The sequence below is a fragment of the Ambystoma mexicanum genome, chromosome 2p, assembly GCF_040938575.1.
Source record: "Ambystoma mexicanum isolate Mex_15411 chromosome 2p, UKY_AmexF1_1, whole genome shotgun sequence".
Taxonomy (NCBI): domain Eukaryota; kingdom Metazoa; phylum Chordata; class Amphibia; order Caudata; family Ambystomatidae; genus Ambystoma; species Ambystoma mexicanum.
Genome location: NC_090923.1, coordinates 909209624 through 909230108, shown reverse-complemented (window position 1 = coordinate 909230108; position 20485 = coordinate 909209624). Strand labels below are relative to the sequence as shown.

Below are 20485 nucleotides of genomic sequence, written 5' to 3'. Positions count from 1 at the left end.
ACGTCTCGTCAAAGTATGCAAGGTCATTGAGTAAAGTACTAACCAATAGAAATCCTCTTGCCACACCGCTCGTGATGAATAATGTCAGCCAATTAGTGGCCAACGTAATTATGTAGTGAAACTTATCTATGTTGGGCTCAGGAGGAGCCATCAGAGATGTATAAGCCAATGAGGAAATTAACACTAATGTGTTCTATATATCTCTCAAGGTATTAACCAATCCTAACAACTCATGTTTTGTAATTTATATCATATTATGACATAATTGCTTATATATTTTTAGTACACAATCTGCTCACACTCACTCTAATTTTGAGGGCTGATTCTATGCTGTCCCGGCTGAGTTTCAATGCTTTGAATAAAGCTGGGTTTTAACAAGCACTCTGAGTACTCCATTATTGAGCATTGTTTTTACCAGTCTAGCAAATTGGGCCCATCTCTACATTGGGGAGAGAGGTTGCTCTTCCATTGCTCATTTCATAACGTTTGTTATTTGTTTGATCAAAGGGCCTTTAACCTTCCTATTTATAATATTTAAAGTAAACTGATATGGCCAATCTTCTTGAAATATTGTACATTGTGGCAATCATTTGCTCCTCTTTTTAAACCTTTATTTAATCACTTAGCAAACACAGACAACATCTTCTCTTCCTGTCTAAAAGCTTCTGGTCACCAATTCGTGGGTATATAATATACATTTATCTGATATCAGTACATCTTCACTCTAATGCATGGGTGCTGGGATTCTGCCCACCAAGATTAGCATCACAATTCAATGACTATTCCTCAAAACCACTGTGTTGTGTTTCTGAAAGTGATGTGCCCGGTAATCCATCCATATATTTCTGGGCCTCCCACCCGACGGAATGTACACACCCTCATTATCATTAGCCCACGTCAACGCCATCAGCCAGTGTTCTAGCATTAGAGGATCTTTCAGCTTCCATTTTAGTAGGATCGCTCTATTGGTTAGTATGAATGCAATATTAAGGAATTTGTATTGTAGTCTAGACATTTTACCATATCTGCCCAATAGGGCCCCGCAGGGGTCCATCGGTATATCCTGCCCAACTATTAGGGACAACTCAGCACATATGTTAGACCAATAGCGACTGAGCAAGTCCAGAACATGTGGTAATGTTCTGTATCTAAAATGCTGCATCTGGCACAATCTACCGCGACAGCCCCCATTTATTTACAGTAGCTGTTGTGTAATGTAGCCTATGCAATCTTTTAAAACATATTAGCCTGAACTTCGAGTTGAGTGAGACCCCCTTTGTCAATATACATGCCCTGCGTCACATGCCATCATCAATTCCCACACTCATACTGGTTGCTCAGCCCTCTCAGGCTTTAGTCAGGGTACCCTGTTCTTCAGTTTTTACCAGGCTATAGAATAATGTTACCAGTATCGTACTTGTCCCGGTCAAATGTAAATAATCCACACATCTGTGATGGGCTGGTTCACTTGGTAGTTCTGCCCACTTAGCACACACGGATTCTCTTAGTTGCATGTATTGAAGCGCCACTGTGGGATCATGACCCACCCTATCCTGCACCTCCAGCATGCTCAGAAATGCACAATTAGGTAGAAGGTCCCCAATGTGTTCCGATTCCTGCTGTGTCCAGTGCTTGGTAATCACTGCATCCAGCGTTGGCCCAACCCCTAAAACACCCCATAAAGATGCACCATGGCTGCGCGATTGGTCTACACCCAGTTGCTTCAGTATCCTCTGCCATGCTTGAAGTATGACCCCAGTGGACCAAACAGGCATGCATCAACATAGCCCACGCAAAGTAATTTAGCTTCTAATTTCATCGGCCCGCTGCTTTTCTTTCATCTTAATATGTGGGTAGCTGACATTCGATTCTCTCCATAGCGCCGCAAAACCTGTGCCACCAAATAGTACAGTTAAAAATGTGATACCTCGAGGCTACCCATGGAATAAGGCTTATCCATCACTGATGAGTTCATTCACACACCGTATCACACAAAACAGAATATAGGCCATCGTGTTAAATACACTTGCTCCGAAAAACTAGAAGAGCAAGGGCTGGGTTGATTATACTATGTATTGTGACCCTGACTGGAAGAACACCCTGTTCCTGCATGATGAACTGTCGCTACGATGTGTGTGGTGGTCCGCCTATCTAACAAAGGATGGATAAGAGCGGGAACTGACCCTAACTCTACAATGGGTAATAAGTTAAAAGGAACCCAATGTAATCACTGGGCTATCTCATGACACAAATAAAATGTTAAAACTGGAATGGCGAAATGCAGAAATTGAGAAATTTTTGACTATATATATGCCTTGTCTCCAGCATTGTCGAATACCTGTGCTTACAACGTAGAGGTACAGCAACATTCCAATTTGGTTTCTCCCTTTTTATCTTTTGGACATTTTGCCCATACATTGGCATATAGAAACGCAGCAATGATAGCCTTCAGCAATTGGAGAAAAATATGGCAGGACGCATACCTGTAGATACTCCCTAATGGCCGCCATGCAATAGTGTATGAATTAGTCTATATGGGTTAAAAACGGCCGACATGAATTCATCTAAACAATAGTCCTTCATTTGTGTCTGCCAGTCGGACAAAAACAAGGAAGTTACTGGACACAGTCTTTCGGGAGCACTCATGCGCAAGATTCCTTTCTGAGCCTCGCTGCCCTGAGCGCCTCATAGATGCCACATCAGGTGAGCGACTTGAACTGTATATGCATTTAGAGCGCGTGTATGTGAAAATCTAAGATGACGTTGTGCATACGATTAGACACTACGGTCATACAGCCATATAACCTCCCACTTTGGGTTACTGTCTGTGTTAAGTAATACATATCGGAATGGGCTGAGCGTTCACATTGTGATAAGTTTACAATGCTGAGCACAATGTGACTTAGTCCTACGGTCATAAGAGCTATGACAACACAGACGGGCTCATGCAGCATCGAAAAAACATGCACCCAGACTGTTGAATTTATTTTGGCTAGCAAGGCTTCTTGGACATAACAAACAAGAGGGTTTGCTAACGCCCTTGTGGCTTTGGTAAAATCCAGATCTGTATCATGTAGAAAAATAATGCACTTGCATTCGAAAATGTGGCACGATCCATTACTCAACAGCTACCTGTGGTCTGGATTGAGCTCAAAAGAAGAAGAAGAAAAAAAAGAAAAAAAGTAAAAAAGCTTTAAGTAATAGCTACGCTCACCACGTGTGTTTGAGGAAGGATTACTACGTTATAGTGGGAACTAACGCACCTAGAGGTATCTCCTACATTTTGGTCCACTTTTAGGGTGGTATAAGAAAAAACCTTCAAAATAACCACAAGCATGCCACCGTACCAATATGCACCGCTTGGCTCCATTTGGAGTTTTTTGCACGATCACTCTGTTGGGTTCTCTCTACAAACAGAAGGCGCATAAGGGAACTGCACACATGCACCATTAATAAATAGCCAAAGAGGCTTTCTGGCATCATGGGCACAACGCACGTACCCGGCACTAGTGGAGTTGGGATTTGGGTAACTCAAATGCCTTTTGAGCTGTAATATTTTTATAGCAGTACTAGGAGCATATATGCTCAATTGAACAGACATAAGTTGTCCCCCCGACCTGAATGCTAAAAAGGTCCTCTCTTTCCCCATGTGGTTGGTGGGCTCCGCTACTACTTGCGGATAGAAGATATAATCTGAACAGATAAGAAATTGGTCCTGAAGAAGATGGTAACATCAAGATATCATCGAAACCGGTCGACCATATACTCAACAGATGTCTTCAACAGAAAAGACACCATGCAACAATAACTACATTTTTAGAATGCCTTGTATCTAGACGATATCTAAGAGGCACCTCGGATTAAGTCCTAAAGAATGACTGTACCTACTTTGAACAAATAGTGCTAGATACATTGGGCCTCATTACGAGGTTGGAGGTAGCTATGGTGCTATTAGCGCCATGGCTGCCTCCAAAATCCTTCCGACTCCGGTCTGGTGGATGGAGCAATTACTGGTCCATTCCGAGGTCGACGAGACCGGTAATTCCCCATTCACCAGAGCCATTCACCATTCCCTTTTGACCCCCATAGGGCTCAAGGGGAAGGTGGCAATAAAGGTACCGCAAATTGCGGTACCGTTATTGACCCCGCTATCCCTTTGCGGGTCCTGTCCTTAACGCCTGGAAAAACCAGGCATTAAGGAAGGACCCGCAAAGGGAACTCATAGTAGGGCGGTAAGGGATTACCGGCACCTGTGCCCTTACTTAATGGAAATATCCTAGCTAGTTATAGAATGTCCCTCAATGCTTACCATTTTTAGTGTTGTCGTTAAACACAATATTTAATTCTGTATGCATATATATGATATCAAACAATGTTTGTCATGGCTCCTTAGTTAAATCCAGCCACAAAGAAATGATTCCTACTCACAAAGGTGAGCAGGGACTTTGTATGTACACGGACTACTTCGGTGCGCATTGATGCTGCATTTCATTTAGACAGCGTTAAACTGATTAGGTAGATAACAGTCAACTACGGTCAGATTGGGGCTTAGCTTCAAAGTGTCAATGTTCGTTTCAAGCGTCGGCAACCTGGCGTTGCGGGCACGCTGTGGTTTTCTGTTGTTCAGGGGTTGCCCTGGCAACAGAAGTCCTTTGTTGTTGTTGCCGGCTGTCCGACCGGACGGGCGCCATATTTTGGGAAACAAATCCCATATTCCTGTATTGTAGGTTACCTGATGCCCATATTAGATATAAAATTACCAAATTTTGTGTAGGTGCAAACACCTCGGGATAATTTATAAATACAGCCGGTCAAAGAATAATAAAATTGTTAAATTATCGAATCATGGACTAATAATTACTTACCATTTTCAAACCAATATTTTTTAAATATTTATCGCTAGTATAATGTGATGATCGATTGATGTCTCTTATATTAGAATATACATATATAAAGGTGGAAAGAAATGTTGGGATTAGTATTTTTTCCGCATTCAAGATTTACTAGACCATAGTAAGTATGGACCCAGGGTCTGTTGTTTATATCTATGCCAATATATTTATTGAAACGACCTAAATAACTAGGGCTAGTTTTTCATTTTACCTTTGTAAATGTATGCATCACTCTTCCGGATACTAATTAAAATTGTGCAATATAGATAATCTAATTTCATTTTTTCATTAGCCATTGAGTCAATTTGTTTCAATAATTGGTTGCAACACTGTTCTAAATACTGTAGGTATCACATATTTGGGATGTTCAGTCCAAACATGATTTTTCACAAGGTCCTGACTAGTTTGGCCAGGTTTTATTTTAGGGTGTGGGTCTCGTTTTATAAAAGGACCCCCATCTCGCTATCCGAGTTTATGCCGACAGCTGTGGATCTAAAACTATTTCCTGATTCAGAAAATACAACCCCATTGTTAATCAGTGTTCTAATCGAGAATACACTCGTGAACATACTCATGGTTTGTTATCAAAGAGTAACAGATAAGTAATCGACATTTTTAGAAATACATAGACCAGCGAGGGCAGAGAGAGGTTTAAAAGATGTGGGTGTACCATTAAAGATGCCCAGCACCAGAAGGGTGGATCAGATAGCGTGGGAGAGTGTCTCCCAACAACTAGATTAATCATGAGGGAAGGAGATGGAATACTTATATGTGAGTCCACGTGGGGTAGATGATGCCACTGGGGTGGGTAGGACGGAGGACACCGGGCCCTGAACTGGACATGGTCTGGTACATAGTGGCTTGCCTATGGCACACATCTGGCGAGAACACGCTGAGCTACTGTGCAAGGAATTACTATTCAGAAGAGCCAAGTCCACCCCAGCACTTCCTGTAATGGCCCACTCAATCAGTTGAAGACAGATAACAAATCAGCACAAGAGTAAGAGCAGCTGATTTAGGGATGTAGTGATGCAAATGCCAAGTTAACACGAAGAAAAGCACTGACAAAACGCAATGATGAAATACAATACATTTAGGAAGCTAGGCAACTTATGGCAATTTTCTCAAGATGAATATTTACAGAAGTAATATAATGTCATGGAATAGAAATCAGCAACTAGGCTAGAACTACATACAGTAATTTATGTGCCAAACAACCCCAAGTGGTACAAGTAAAGACCTAAAAGTACACACATCCGCTGCATCAACCGCTATACCAGGCATATTGTGCCAACAAATGCCCAGGTACCCACACTATCTGCAAGGTGTTGATACTGTTTTCACAGGTACTCATCATTTGCTATGGACTGCAATGAAATGCCTATATACTCAAACTACTTAATACACAAAGTCGTCATCTGTCTGGGCAATCACACCATTTGCAAGGTATTGCCACCAAATCGGCCAAGTACTGATATGTTATATCAGGTTGTAAGATCGATAGTGCAGCAGCTCACACCATAGACCACTGTTTGGGGTCAAATGCCATGTACTCGCATAATTTGCCAGTTATTTCCTTTAAATGTTCAAAGATGTACACGACTTGTCAATTGTTGACATCATTCGTTAAGGTAATCACATCATTTGACATATATTGCCATATGGTACACACATCCTTTCCCAGTTATTGTCATCATAAGTCAAGATATTCATGCTATACCAAGGTACATGAATAATTCACCAAATACCATTTTCGGAGGTGTTTATCACGAATTGTTATGAAATGTCTACACAGTCACACTATTTGACACATGCTACCATCATTTGGCAATGACAACCTTTCTGGACGGCTCCCCTCTGCTAACCCAGTATGTCAAGATATGCCATCACCTGTGCAGCTGTTGACACCATATGCTAGGCATTCAGGCCATTTTCGAGGTATTGCACTAATTTGTCAAGGAACTGGCACAATGTCCTAGGTGTTGCTTTATATGTTTAGATACTCACACCACTTGCCAGAGATTGCTGTAATTTGCCCAGGTAATCACACCATTTCCCAGGGAGTGCCATATTTTGACCAAAATCTCTCCTATTTTTGGCATTTAATGCACATATGTGTAAACCATTTGGTTTGTTTTGCCATCATAGCCCAAGATATGCCCACAATATACCAAGAATTGTTTTCATATGACCATGTACTGACACTATATATCAATTTTATTATCATATGTACAGGTCTACAGAGTGGCTCAGGGTGGCAACTATTGGTGAGGCAGAGCAGAGACATTAGGGTCCTCTCTCACTTATCTCTATCAGTTGCGGAGCAGTAACGCTGCATTTGTGCTTTCACCGTGCTCCGGCCGCCTCATTTTGCCAAACAATAATGGCAATATGCTGTATATTAGCTCCCTTGATCTTGATGCTGGGGCTGCATGGACAGCAAACTTTTCTTTATGTTATCAAGCCAGCAATGCTTAGTGCAGACTCACCTTTGATCTTTTTGACCCACGAGTTGGCAGTTGGTGAGCAGGTGCAAGTGGAATTTAGCCTTTAATGCTGTAGTGTACTACCACGCCATCAAAGTTTGTCAACGTGCACTAGCATGCCACAGACCCACCCTGGCTTCCATAATACTTAGATACATGCTTCATTAACAGGGAGGCCCTTGATTGGACTACCGTAAGTGCATGACTGACCACAACGCACTTAAAGGGCATGACGACTATTACACAAAGAGTTTTGCAGTAGATACGGATGCATTACTGAAAATTAAGAACGGGTTTCACTGTTTATTAAGAGAGAAGAGACTGACGATGTAAATCATTTTTGCCTCGGAACACTACCAGATGAGATTGCCCTTTAGAGAGTGTTTGACTACTACAGAGTGTTACGAGCATTGTTCTTAGATACCACATGCTACACCTGGTTGATTAACAAAATGTGTTCTCTACCCCTGAAGAAGTTCCCGCAATTATCTGATTTTTCAGCCCAGAGGAATGAAACATGTTGGTTTACATGGCAACACCAGAATGAGTGTTGGGTTATGATACACTAAGATAACGCCATATGTAACAAAGGGATTTGTGCCCATACATAGACATTAGAGTTGCACATTAACTGCGTACTCTTGATTCCGGACAATAATTTTGGTCTTTGTTCTACAAAATTTGTGGTCTACATTAATTTGATATTATTACTGTATATTTGTGTTTTGATTGTATAATTGTATTTTATTGAATTTGCACTTTTTAATCACCTGACAGGTGATAGGCACAGGACACTTTATTCAGCACTAGCCACTTTTGTGATGGTTTTAATAGAATGTTTTTTTTTAACTTGTCCTCTTTATGCAATAAAGGTACACTATTTTTTCAATATAGTATGTTGGGTTTAACATTGTCTGGTTGAATAGTCCACACACATTGCTTTCCCATATAATTGTTGGAATCAAATTAGTGGCAAATCTCATACACCCTAGAGACTGACATTACAAAACCTTTAGAGATGGGGAGCCTCTTATGTTGAGTTTATATACAAATCAGGTTTGCTCCCCCATCTCTTCTAAATTACCTGGTATCCCCCCTGTTTAAAAGCAAGTGGATCTAGGTCACACAGCCTAAGCCCCGTCAACCTGTCAATCACTTTAAACTGTTGGTGGGCTTCCTGTTTTGACAACCTTTTTCCCTACTTAAGCAGTCCTCCAGCCTCTTTTCCTTTGCAGTTGGTGAGCAAGTGCAGGTGGATCTAGGTCATGTGGCCCAAGCCCCACCCACCTGTCAATCACTTTAAACTGATTGTTCCTTACTGGTTTGCTAGCCTTTTTTCCTACTTGCACAGCCCTCCAGCCTCTTTTCCTTTGCAGGTGCCAGTGGATCTAGGTCACGTGCCCTAAGCCCCAATTGCCTTCTTAGTCCTGCCTCTTCCTTTCTCCTCTTAATTCTTAGATTACGGGCGTCTCTCACCCGGGCGTCTGAAGTGAAGGCCAGACAAAGAAAAGGGCAATTCCTGTTTGGACCTGTTCAGACCGGGAGGATCCAGGGCCTGAACTCCTACTCAGACAACAGGTAAGCACGCACCGACGTGTGTTTTCTCCATCTGTCTCCATAGGCCATCCCGACCATCACCAGGCAGCGCCAACAACATTACCCATCCTCTAAGGCATGGATCTTCAATGCAGCAACCTCAGCACACCAGCCCCCAGCCCATCAGCACCCGCTCACTGTCCACAAGATGGAAGTTCATGTTCGCCAACGTCCGCTCAGCTTTCATCCATGCAGCAGACATCACTGACCTCATTAATAAACGCAACCTGTATGCCATCTTCTTCATCGAGACCTGTCTGATACCTACCTACACCCATATCCTACACGTCCTTGTCCCTGACAGCTACAACATCCAACACAGAGACCGGCCGAAACAAGACAGGCGGAGGACTTGCAGTCCTCCACAATACCATCTGGCCCTGCAACAGACTTGACGTCAACAACAATGGCTCCTTCGGAGCCCTACATGTAATATGCCAAATTTCAGAGAAAAAGGGAGTATTTTTCCATGTTTTTGTTTCGCTTCCCTTGTTCGAAAATGTGCTCCCTCTACATGTGTTTTAAACTTAATCAACTCCCTGCTAAGGAATGGACCATCCATTGGGAAGGGCATTCTGAATCTTCTGCAACAATGGCAGATTGTCAGTTTTGTCTTGGCTCAGATTCCATTGAAACCGTGAAGCATTGGGTAACCGAATATCTGGCTCTTGCTATTAAGAGAGCTAGATACTTCAAATATCGGGTATGCACTGAATCTGTAGTTTCAAAGGAATGATTTTGTTCCAGGCTTATGTGGACGGAAAATGTTTCTTTGATGCTCACTTCATGTCAATTTTTATCTGATGTCCTAGACCATTTGGACTGTTGGTATTCATTGTGAATCAACTATACATCCAGAGTTGATCTCCTTTTCAGAGATATTATTTGTATATTTTAAGAATTACTTGCAAATTGAGTGTATATCTTTTCTTTATGGTTTATTTGAATACTGAATATTTTTTTTGTCCTGTTTTATACTTTTGTGTAAGGTTAATTTAAAACCAAATCATAATAATAATAAAAAAATAGGAAGCCCTCACCCGACACTTCCCACTCTCCCCTACAGACACAATCGCCTTCCAACTCAACTACAGACCGCACAAACCCAACAGTGCCTTCAATAGAGACTTCATCAACCTGGTCTCCAACATGTCCATCACGCACGCCAACAAGGCCAGCAACCCTATGCAGGAAGCTCTCCTCAGCCGTCTCAACACCCCATCCTCACTCTGCATATGAAAGACCCAACACACGAGAAAGGTAACATTCTCAACCTAATTATCACTGCACTGTCTTCCCTCCACTACAGCTCTCCTCTCCCGCTTCACTGGTCTGACCACCTAGCCGTGCCTTTGAACATCCTGCATACCACCCCAGTCAAGCACTCCCAGCAGAAACCCATCAGACAAACCTTCAGGTCCTTCACGTACTTCCTGTTGCAAGTCCTCACAGAAGACCTCGCCAACCTCCACCTCACATGGACTGAACTGGGTCTCTCTACTGGAAGCACTCAGCGCCACCCTCTCAACCTCCATCGACTGACACGTACATCCAAAACAATGCACCTGCAAATGGAGGAAACACAGAAAAACCCGGCGATGCTCCAGGACCGCATCTGACCTGGCACTCCTCAAGGAACTCTGAGGAACCCACTGACAATTAATCAACACAGCCGAGGCCTCCTACTATCGGAACACCATAGCAGAAGCCGACAACAAAAGCAGAGCCCACTCCAAAGCGGTTAAGCACTGTGTCAACCCCCTATCTGACCCTGCCATACCACACTCCATCGAAAAATCCACTGCCATCAACACCTTCTTCATCGACAAAATCAGCAAGATTCACCAGCACATAAAAACTAGCTCTGAATCCACAGATCCACCTTGCATACCTGCTCATGAACTCTCCACACTCTGGACAACATTCAAGACACTCTTGATAGAGGGCCTGGTAGAAACCCTGGCTACACTCAAAGCCACATCATATACACACAACATCCTCCCAGTATTCATCCTCAGGACCCTCCCCACAGAAGCTCTCCTTCCCTACCTGGAGATAATCAACAGTTCCCTACCTCAAGGCACTTTCCCATCGACCCTAAAAACAGAACAATTCCTCCCTTTACTAACAAAACCCACTCTGGATCCTGACAACCTAGGTAACTATCGCCCCATCACCCATCTTCCATTCCCAGGTAAGATCATCGAGAAAGTGGTGGCCGCGCAACTGCAGCAAAACATCGCCACCAACAATCTCCTCCAAACCTATCAATCCGGGTACAGACCCAAATGCAGCACAGAGACAGCAACCATTGTGAGAAACCTGAGGGTATCCTCACTCCTACTCCCCTGATCCTATTCTCAGTTGTCCTGGGAAAAGCCATCGCTTTTGGATCCTGACGTGAGGGTGAAGAAGCGAGGGATGATCACCTGGGTGGAGGGTTCTTGGTGATTGGGATTGGGGTACCCACAGGTGACACATGACGCCTCATTACAAGGTTGGCGGTAAGGGATTACCGGTACCGGTAAGGGCACCGTTACTGGTAATCCCTTACCACCCTATTAAGAGTTCCCTTTGCGGGTCCTCCCTTAATGCCTGGTTTTACCAGGCGTTAAGGACGGGACCCGCAAAGGGACTTTGGTGCTAATAACGGTACTGCAATTTGCAGTACCATTATTAGCGCCTTCCACATTCCCATTAAGCCCTATGGGGGCTCAAATGGGAATGGGGAAGGGCCCTGGTGAATGGGGAATAACCGCCCCCGCCAACCTTGGAATGGGGCGGTAATAGCTCCATTCACCAGGGCGGAGTCGGTAAGGATTTGGAGGCAGCCATGGCGCTAATAGCGCCATGGTTACCTCCAAACTCCTAATGAGGCCCATGGTATCCCCCTTTCCCTATTGAAAGAAACCTAACCCACCCCCGGTCTTTATGGGCTATTGTCAAGCATCTCCCCACATTTTCCCACACTTTACCTATGACAGTACTGGGACGAGGAAGAGGTGACTAAGAGGGATGAATACTAGTGGGTTATTTCACCACTCTGGTACTGAGTTGAGGAAGAGGTATGTAAGGTATTGTAGAGATCAGGCATGTCTACTTAACTAGGGTCAGGCACCTATACCAAATGACCCACACTTGAGATCATTTAGAAATTGTCATGAGTAAAAGAAGGCAAGCAGTTCAGACCAGGGAGAGACCAGGGAAACCTGCTGGTGGGAAGCAGGAGCGGTGGCGGGCAACCTGGAGGCTGGAGCGCTAGGCGAGGCAGAGTGGAGAAAGAGAGCAGGCGGCAAGACAGCAGGAAAAAGCAGAAGGGGCTGCGAGAGGACCAGAAGTGAAGCGACCACGTGGGAGGGTCGGGTCGCTCACCTGCCCAGAGATCAGTGCTGCACCCACAGAGAGGAAGCCAGCAAGTGAACGGGGAACTGTGTAACAGGAGGAAGAGACAGCTGGATCCCCCAAGTGAACGCACAGACAAGTAAGCATATGTTGTGGAATGTTGCAAAGACCGGTGAGCCTGCCAGACACCAGTGGGAAAATAGGTGGTCTATAAGAGGCAGAGCGCAATCATAGGAGTCTGATACATGCAACCTTTGAATACTGAATTAACAGAAAAAATTATTGAACGCCAAATTAAATGAACACTAGAAGCAGAGGTAAATCTTGCATAGTGAATACTGAACTGTATGAAAATGTTATGAGCAAAGTTATTAGCTGATGAAAGTAAGAAAGGAGAATACTCATTTGAAAGCAACCTCCAAAATAAGAGAGCATGCATGAAAGAATGACCGAATGGTGTGGAACAAATGAGACCAACGCCGAGTTAATTTTATGAATGGATACAGTGCAGCAAGGCCCAAGACTGGCATGAGATGTGTGACACATTCTCAAAAAGCCAAGAATCTAACCATGAGAGTGAGAACATGCACATAAAGCCAAGGGGCCAACATGGAGAAGCTAAGTGAATGTAAATCGGAACACATGGGAAAATACAGAATAACCTGTGTGGGCTTGTTAGGCAGAATTACATGCAGTACCCTTTGGGAACACTACACACATTTAAGACTACAGGTGTGAGCACAATCTCACCTTTGGTATAAGTCTGTACTACACAGTATTGTGATAGCAGGGCTGAGCAGCCAGGCTTATCTCAAGAGGAATGTGAGCAGTACAAGGTGTTATACAAAAGACTTGCAATCACAGTGGTTCAAACAAACACTTACTCAAGGTTTCTTGTTAAAACAATAATTTATTTACACAGTCATTAAACCATTCCACTAGCAATAAGCAGCTCAATATCACACTACAATACACTCCAGTACCCAAACCAATACATTTCTGAACAAATTAGGCTCCCCAGAAGTGGGAGCAAAATGGCACTTCAGTAACTTTAAATGGGAGTAAAAGACACAAGTTATGAGAATTGAACACAAATACTTTCTTTAGTCAGGGCAAATAGTTTCAGTTCACTGGGCCAAAGTCAATGGATCAGTGTCTTGTATAGGATAGGACAGTTCTGGAAGTGAACGGTTAACTCTTTGCCAATGTTCTTAGAAGTAGTTTGCACGAAAAAGAGTTTTATGTTGGATTAGGAGCGAACAAGACTCCAAAGTTGGGAATGTTTCACAAACTTTCACCGCAGCAGAGAGGATTTCTCAACTGCGTTTGCACAGTACCTTGGTAATGAAGAAAAGCTGTAGCTGAGGCAATTGTTCCTGGCAGTTCCTGCAGATCTCGCTGTTCCTGGGCATCAGTTGTGGGGACAAGAGGGAGGATGTCGGGAGGTTCCTGCACTGCACGGGGACAGATCCACAAGCTAGGCAAACCATTGGTTTAAGGTGTGAGTGCCTTAAAGTCCATAAACTGGTATCCTTCTCACTGGCTATCCGGTTTTCAACAGCACTCGGAAGAAAATTCGACCAGTATGAAGATGGTTTCCAGGTGGCTTGCGAGTTGGTTGTTCCCACCAGCTCAAGGGAAGAAGTTGTCCTTGAAGTGGATTCTCTGTCGGGGGAGCTTCAGGCTATTGAGACCTGCAGCAGGGCTTCACCGGGCAAACCAACGGTCCAGGAGTTGCAGCAGTCGTCTTCCATCAGCTCGTCTTCGGTTCTTTCATTCCAGTGGTCAACTCTGCCTTCCAAGTCCCAGAGACATGCCTTTTAAACAGTTTTCTCCCATTCATTCCAGCCTAGCTGCCACTCACCCAGCAGGCTATTTGTCCATGCCGGACAGTCAGACAGCCAATCATGACAAAGTGCATTCAGGTCTCCTAGGAGACTAAGCACAGGGAGTTTCGAGCAACTCCCTCACATCCTGTCCCCCCAGACACTCAGGCACCATATGCAGTATTCAGTACTGAAGCCTGCCAAAAGCAAATGAACAAAGGGACCAAACCTGGTTTGGCACACAGAGACAAACACTAGAAGGACCTTTCCAAAAAGAAATGGTGAAAAAAGTCGATCGGAACCTGTTTTACCGAGGGGGCTCAGAAACCATCTCTGGTGAATTGTAGCTACCGGAGCATTTAAATGGGTCGCGGTCATGAAAATCATGCTAACACCACTGCCACCAGCCATTCTGAGAGGAAAGGGTAGCATTTGAGTGCTACATGAGTTTTCTGGGCATAGGGAATACTAGGTATTCCCTCCAGCACTCTGCTGTAAGGCAGTGTGTGCTGGGTCTAGCAATTTAAAAAGACTAGCAAAGTCAATTTAACTTTACATTCACTGGGAGACAGTAGTCAGTCCCAGAGAAGGTATGTAAACCTTGGGAAGTCTGAGAGACATCCCTGTGCCACTGCACTGAGGGTGCTGTGTGAGACACAAGAAAAGATGATGCCTATGGAGTTGTCTAAAACTCCATATCCAAAGAACACAAAAGTAAAACACACAACAAAATACATCAAAAAGTGGGAAAAAAGGCTCACACTCTTTCCAGGTAAAAATTAAAGTCCTAAAAATCCAGCAACGTTGCTGGTGGTCTCAAAAGGTAAGGGACATTAGAACATTTATGAGAATTCTCCATAATAGGGCTTAAGAGCCTAGGATTCCTGTTTGAGTGACCTGTGATTGGTGGACTGCGTGGTCTGACAACTGTACCTAAATCAGGCAGCCCTAACATTGTGAAAAACAGAGACATGGTGGAACAAAACAAGAAGAAGCACTGTAAGTGAACTGTTCATACAATCAAGAGGGAGAGTCAAGTTGAGTTAAACATTGACAGGCTGAAACAAGTACAAGTTGCTACATTAAAGTCTTGGGGAAGGGAATCCTGAGACTTGATGACCTATTGTTTTGGTGGCGGCACCTCAAGACCTGTTTATTTTGAATTGTGATTTCTTGAACCTGGGGAAGAGAACGCCAAGGATTGTGCAGAACAGTATTTTCTTGAACCTGGAGAAGGAAACCTCAAGGATTTGTGGAACCTTCTTCAACTTGGGGAAGGGAAGCTGAAGAGGAAGGTAAGAGCTGGAAGAAGCTCAGAACTTTGTTTTGATCACCATTTCTTTGATTACTGACATCCCTACACATTGTTTAGCTTTAGCTGTGAGGGCAAGGATAGGTTTTGGTGCAGAAAGATTTTTAAGTTGGACTCTATGACTCAGACATTGCTTAGTTTCGTTAGTTAGTTATGTAAATCCCACCTTAGGATAGGGCAAGTTATACCTTCAACCATACTGACATTTGATTTAATAAACCATTTGATTTTGAACTTTGAATCTTTTGTCTTTGTCTTGCTTCATGATGCATTCAAAAATGGTGTCAGTAGTGGGATGTTGCTCAACCGATACAAATTTTGGGACCCTAACATTTGAAAAGCTAAGTGCCAGAGCATCACACTTCAGTAGCTACCAAGGGCTCTATCCGGTTTGATATCTGTTGTAGTAGGGATGAAACAATTATTCCAGGTGAAAGAAGACTGATAACCACTGATTTAATCTTAATTCCACCCCCTTATACATACATTAGACTAGTACCCACATCAGGGCTGACATGGAGATTTGGAATTGATGTATTAGTGGGAGTAATAGACCCAGACTTTCGAGATGACGTTAAGGTATTGTTACAAAATCACGGGAAGGACCCACTCCAAATCCATCAAGGGGTGCTTGAGAAAGCAATGTTCCCTAGGCTTAAGAAGAATCCTGAAAGGAAAGTACAGATAGAGGCACTTGAGTTTTTGGGGAGGCCGATGAGATATCTGGTGGTCCTCCCAACCCTAAACCCAGAAAAACTAAATAGGAAGAGCCAGAGACACTTCCAGACTTTGCCCAAAGAAATTACCCCTTGTTAGCTGAAGCATTTTTGCAAGTTATATCTAGCCAAGGGGTTGTGATAAAGGGAGAGCATTTTTCTTTTTGAAACATGGACTTGTTCATAGAGGAGACACCATTTCAGAGGGCCTGGTTAAAACACAATTGGAAGTACCTGAAAGTCACAAGCAGGTGGTCCTAGAGATAGCCCATTCACATCTGATGGGAGGCCATCTGGGACAGTCTAAAACTCAGACACATATAGCAAACATGTTTTACTGGCCCAGAATTCACACTGATATTAAAATCTACATTCAAGCTTGCATAATTTGCCCAAAAACTAACACACACATACCACCACCAGTTCCCTTAAATCCGTCACCAATAATTGAGGTTCCCTGGAAACTTCCAAACTGGGGAATAATTGCATTCTGGTTATTGTAGATTGCACCACAAGTTATCCCGAGGTCTTCCCCCTGAGACCCAACACAACACAAAAATTCCTGAAACACCTTCTCCCTGTCTCCTCTCGAGTAGGGTTTCCAAAATACATATTGACTCACCAGGACTTTACTTTCATGAGCAAGCTTATGGGGGAAGTTAAACGACTGGTGCATATCACCACCCTCAGAACATCTGTTTATCAACTGCAGATAGATGGCCGTGTGGAATGATTTTATAAGAACCTTAAAACCATACTCCGAAAGTTAGTTGAGCAAGATGGTAAGAAATCAGATCAAGGATACCCTGGGGCTTGTTTGCAGTTTGGAAGACCCCTCAGGCCTTAACTGGATTTTCCCTATTTGAACTCCTTTGTGGAGCAGAACCCCGGGTTGTCCTGGATATGTTGAGAGAAACATGGGAAGAGAGAGTGGAGGCTCCACTTCCACTCTCCCAAACTGCAAATAGGTTGAAAGCTCATATGACAGTGCATCGTTAAAGCACAGGAACAACTAAATACCTCCTATGAAAAAAAGCTTTCTCTCAGATTCTTTTCCATACGTCAAAAGGTGCTGGTACTTGTGCCTACCTCTGAAAATAAGCTGTTATCCAGGTGGCATAGACCATACGAGCTACTGGGACAAACGTTTCCCTATAATTATTTGATCTCACAAACTGACCGCTGTTTTAAAACACAAGTACACCACGTAAAGTCGTTGAAGGAATGGGAAGAAAATCCTTCAAAGTCCCAGGCTACAATATTATCCTGTGTTTTAACAGAGGGCACAGAAAACAAAGCCTTAATTTCCCCTGACCTCAGTAACAATTAAAAGCAAGACCCGCATGACCTTATCCGACAATTTTCTGATGTGTTTCATGAGGAGCCTGGAAGAGTGAAGGGTATTTTTCATCACATCTGCACTCCCGTAGGCAAAGTGGTACACCTGAAACTTTATCGGTTACCCAAAGCTTGAAAAGATACCATCATTCAGGAGGTAAAAACATGCTGGAGGCTAACATCATCAAACCTTGTAATAGTCCTTGGTCCTCCCCCATCGTGTTGGTGACAAAAACTGATGGAAGTTGGAGATTCTGGATAGACTTTGGGAAGGTGAACACCATCTCTGCCTTTGACGCTCACCCAATGATCCGTATCGACGATCTGATTGACCGACTAAGTAATGCTGTCTACCTTTCAATGATAGATCTCACGAAAGGGTATTGGAAAGTTCCTTTACATGAGCCTGATAAAGAAAAAAACACTGCCACTGCCATTGCCACTCCCATATTGTTGTTTCATTTAAAGTCCTGACTTTCGGGCTGCCTGGTGTTCCTGCAACATTCCATAGACTAATGGATAAGATCTTATAGCCATATTCGGAATTGTGCAGAGCCTATATAGATGACATTGTGATACATAGCAGGACATGGTAAGATCATTTGTACCACCTCTACACAATCATAAGAAAATCAGGATTGAGCGCTAATCCCCGAAAGTGCAAGCTGGCCCAATCTTTAGTAAAGTAATTGGGGTTCTTTGTAGGTAACAGCACTGTCCAACCACAGCAAGAGAAGGTGAGAGCGGTTCTCTATACCCTTGCTCCAAAAACTAATAAAGATCTAAGGGCCTTTTTGGGACTAACCAGGTACTACCGCCGATTGATTCCAAATGTATCTAGCAAAACCTCCAGACTGACAGACAAATTGAAACATGCAAAGCCCCAAAAGAGCCGATGGGAAGAGGAAGATGAGATCTGTTATATGACCTTGAAACAGACCCTATGCCAAAGCCCCATTTTGAAAGTTGCAGACCTTTCCAAAGAATTCATCCTCTAGACCGATGCCTTCTTAATGGGGTTAGGAGCTGTCCTGTTGAAAGACCATGATGGTTTGGAACATCCAATTTTATACGTCAGCAAGAAGCTCTTCCCCAGAGAAAAGAACTACTCAGTCATTGAGTTAGAGGCACTGGCAATCAAGTGAGCAGTAATTCATCTAAATTATGATCTCCTGGGTCATAGGTTTTGCCTATTAAAAGACCACTAGTGTGGATCAGTCAGATGAAAGAGTCCAACCCTCGGGTAATGTAATGGTTCCTGGACCTTCAACCACACTGCTTTACAGTTGAACACCGGAAAAAAGCAGAGAGCACGGTAACATAGACTTCCTCTCCTGGTTTCCCTGTGAAGCACCCCAGTCCAACCTGCATTGGGGAAGGGTTTGTGAGAATCCTGACGGTATCCTCACTCCTACTTCCCCTGGATCCTCCTCTCAGGTGGCCAGGCATAGGCCATCACTTTTGGATCCTTATCCTGAGGGTTGAGAAGCGAGGGAGGATCACCTGGGTGGAGGGTGCTTTGGAATTGGGAGTGGGGTACCTAGAGGTGAGAAATGGTATTCCCCTTTCCCTATTGAAAACCAAACTAACCCTCCCCATGGCATTTATGGGCTATTGTCAAGCGGCTCCCCTCATTTGACCACACTTTACCTATGATAGTACTGGGACGAGGAAGAAGCGACTAAGAGGGATGAACACTAGTGGGTTATTTCACCACTCTGGTCATGAGACGAGGAAGAGACATGTTAAGTATTGTAAAGATCAGGCATGTCTCCTTATCTATGGTCAGGCACTAAGACCAAATGGACCTACAGCTTAGGTCATTTAGTAATTGCCATGAATAAAAGAAGGCAAGCAGTTCAGAGCAGGGAGAGACAGGGAAACTGGCTGGCAGGAAGCAGGAAATGTGGTGCGCTCTGGGATGGAGACTGGCATGCAACTTGGAGGCTGGAGCGCTAGGCGAGGCAGAGCCGAGAGAGGGAGCAGGCAGCAAGACAGCAGGCAAGAGCAGAAGGAGCCACAAGAGGACCAGAGCGAAGCAACTGCTTCAGAGGGTCGGGCCACTCACCTGCCCACAGATCGCTGGTCCGTCTCCAGAGAGGAAGCTGGCAAGTGCACACAGAGCCGTGTAACAGGTGGGAGAGGCAGCCGGATGTCCCCAGCAAACGCACAGCTGACGCTGCATTAAGCAGAGGTCATGGAACGCTGCAAAGACCGGTGAGACTGCCAGACACCAGTGGCGAAAAGGTTGGTCCAGAAGAGGCAGAGCGCAATCATGAGAGTCTGGTACATACAAACTTTTGAATACCGAATGAATGGAAAACAATATTGAACACTGAATTGAATGAACACTAGAAGCAAAGCTAAATCTCACATACTGAAACTCTGTGAAAATGTTATGATCAGTTATTAGCTGATGAAAGTGAAAAGGGAGAATAGCCATTTCAAAGCAACCTACGAAATAAGAGCGCATGCATGAAAGAATATGACAGAGAGGTGGGGAACAAAAAGAGCACTGCAGAGTGAACCTTATGAAAGGATACACTGCAATAAGGCCCAAGACTGGCATGAGATGTGTGACACGCTATGACAAAGCCAAGAGGCTAGCCAGGGGAAACCATGAGAGTGAGAACCTGCACATAAAGCCAAGAGGCCAACAAGGAGAAGCTAAGTGAATGTGAATTGGTACACAGGGGCAAATACAGAAGACCCGGTCTGGGCTTAAGAGCATAGGGTTCCTGGTTGCACAACCTCTGATGGGTGGACAGTGTGGTCTGATAACTATGCCTAGACTGGAGGGCTCTAAAATTGGGAAAGCCAGAGACATGGTGGAACAAACCAAGAATTATGACTGTAAGTGAACTGTTGATACAATCCAGGATAGTGAAGTTGACCTAGAGTTGTGCTGCACATTGAGAGACTCAAACAAGTACACGTTGCTATGTTAAAGTCTTGGGGAAGGGAACCCTGAGACTTA

At 43.9% G+C, this 20485-nt stretch overlaps 1 long non-coding RNA gene across 1 annotated transcript in view; it reads left to right on the top strand.

Moving 5' to 3' along the window:
- The first annotated feature begins 2601 nt into the window (after nucleotides 1–2601).
- Nucleotides 2602–20485, top strand: part of LOC138566896 (uncharacterized) — a 128980-nt gene continuing 111096 nt past the window's right edge. Inside the window, exon 1 of the long non-coding RNA XR_011302055.1 lies at nucleotides 2602–2703. This is a non-coding gene — a long non-coding RNA (uncharacterized lncRNA). The remainder of the gene's footprint in view (nucleotides 2704–20485) is intronic.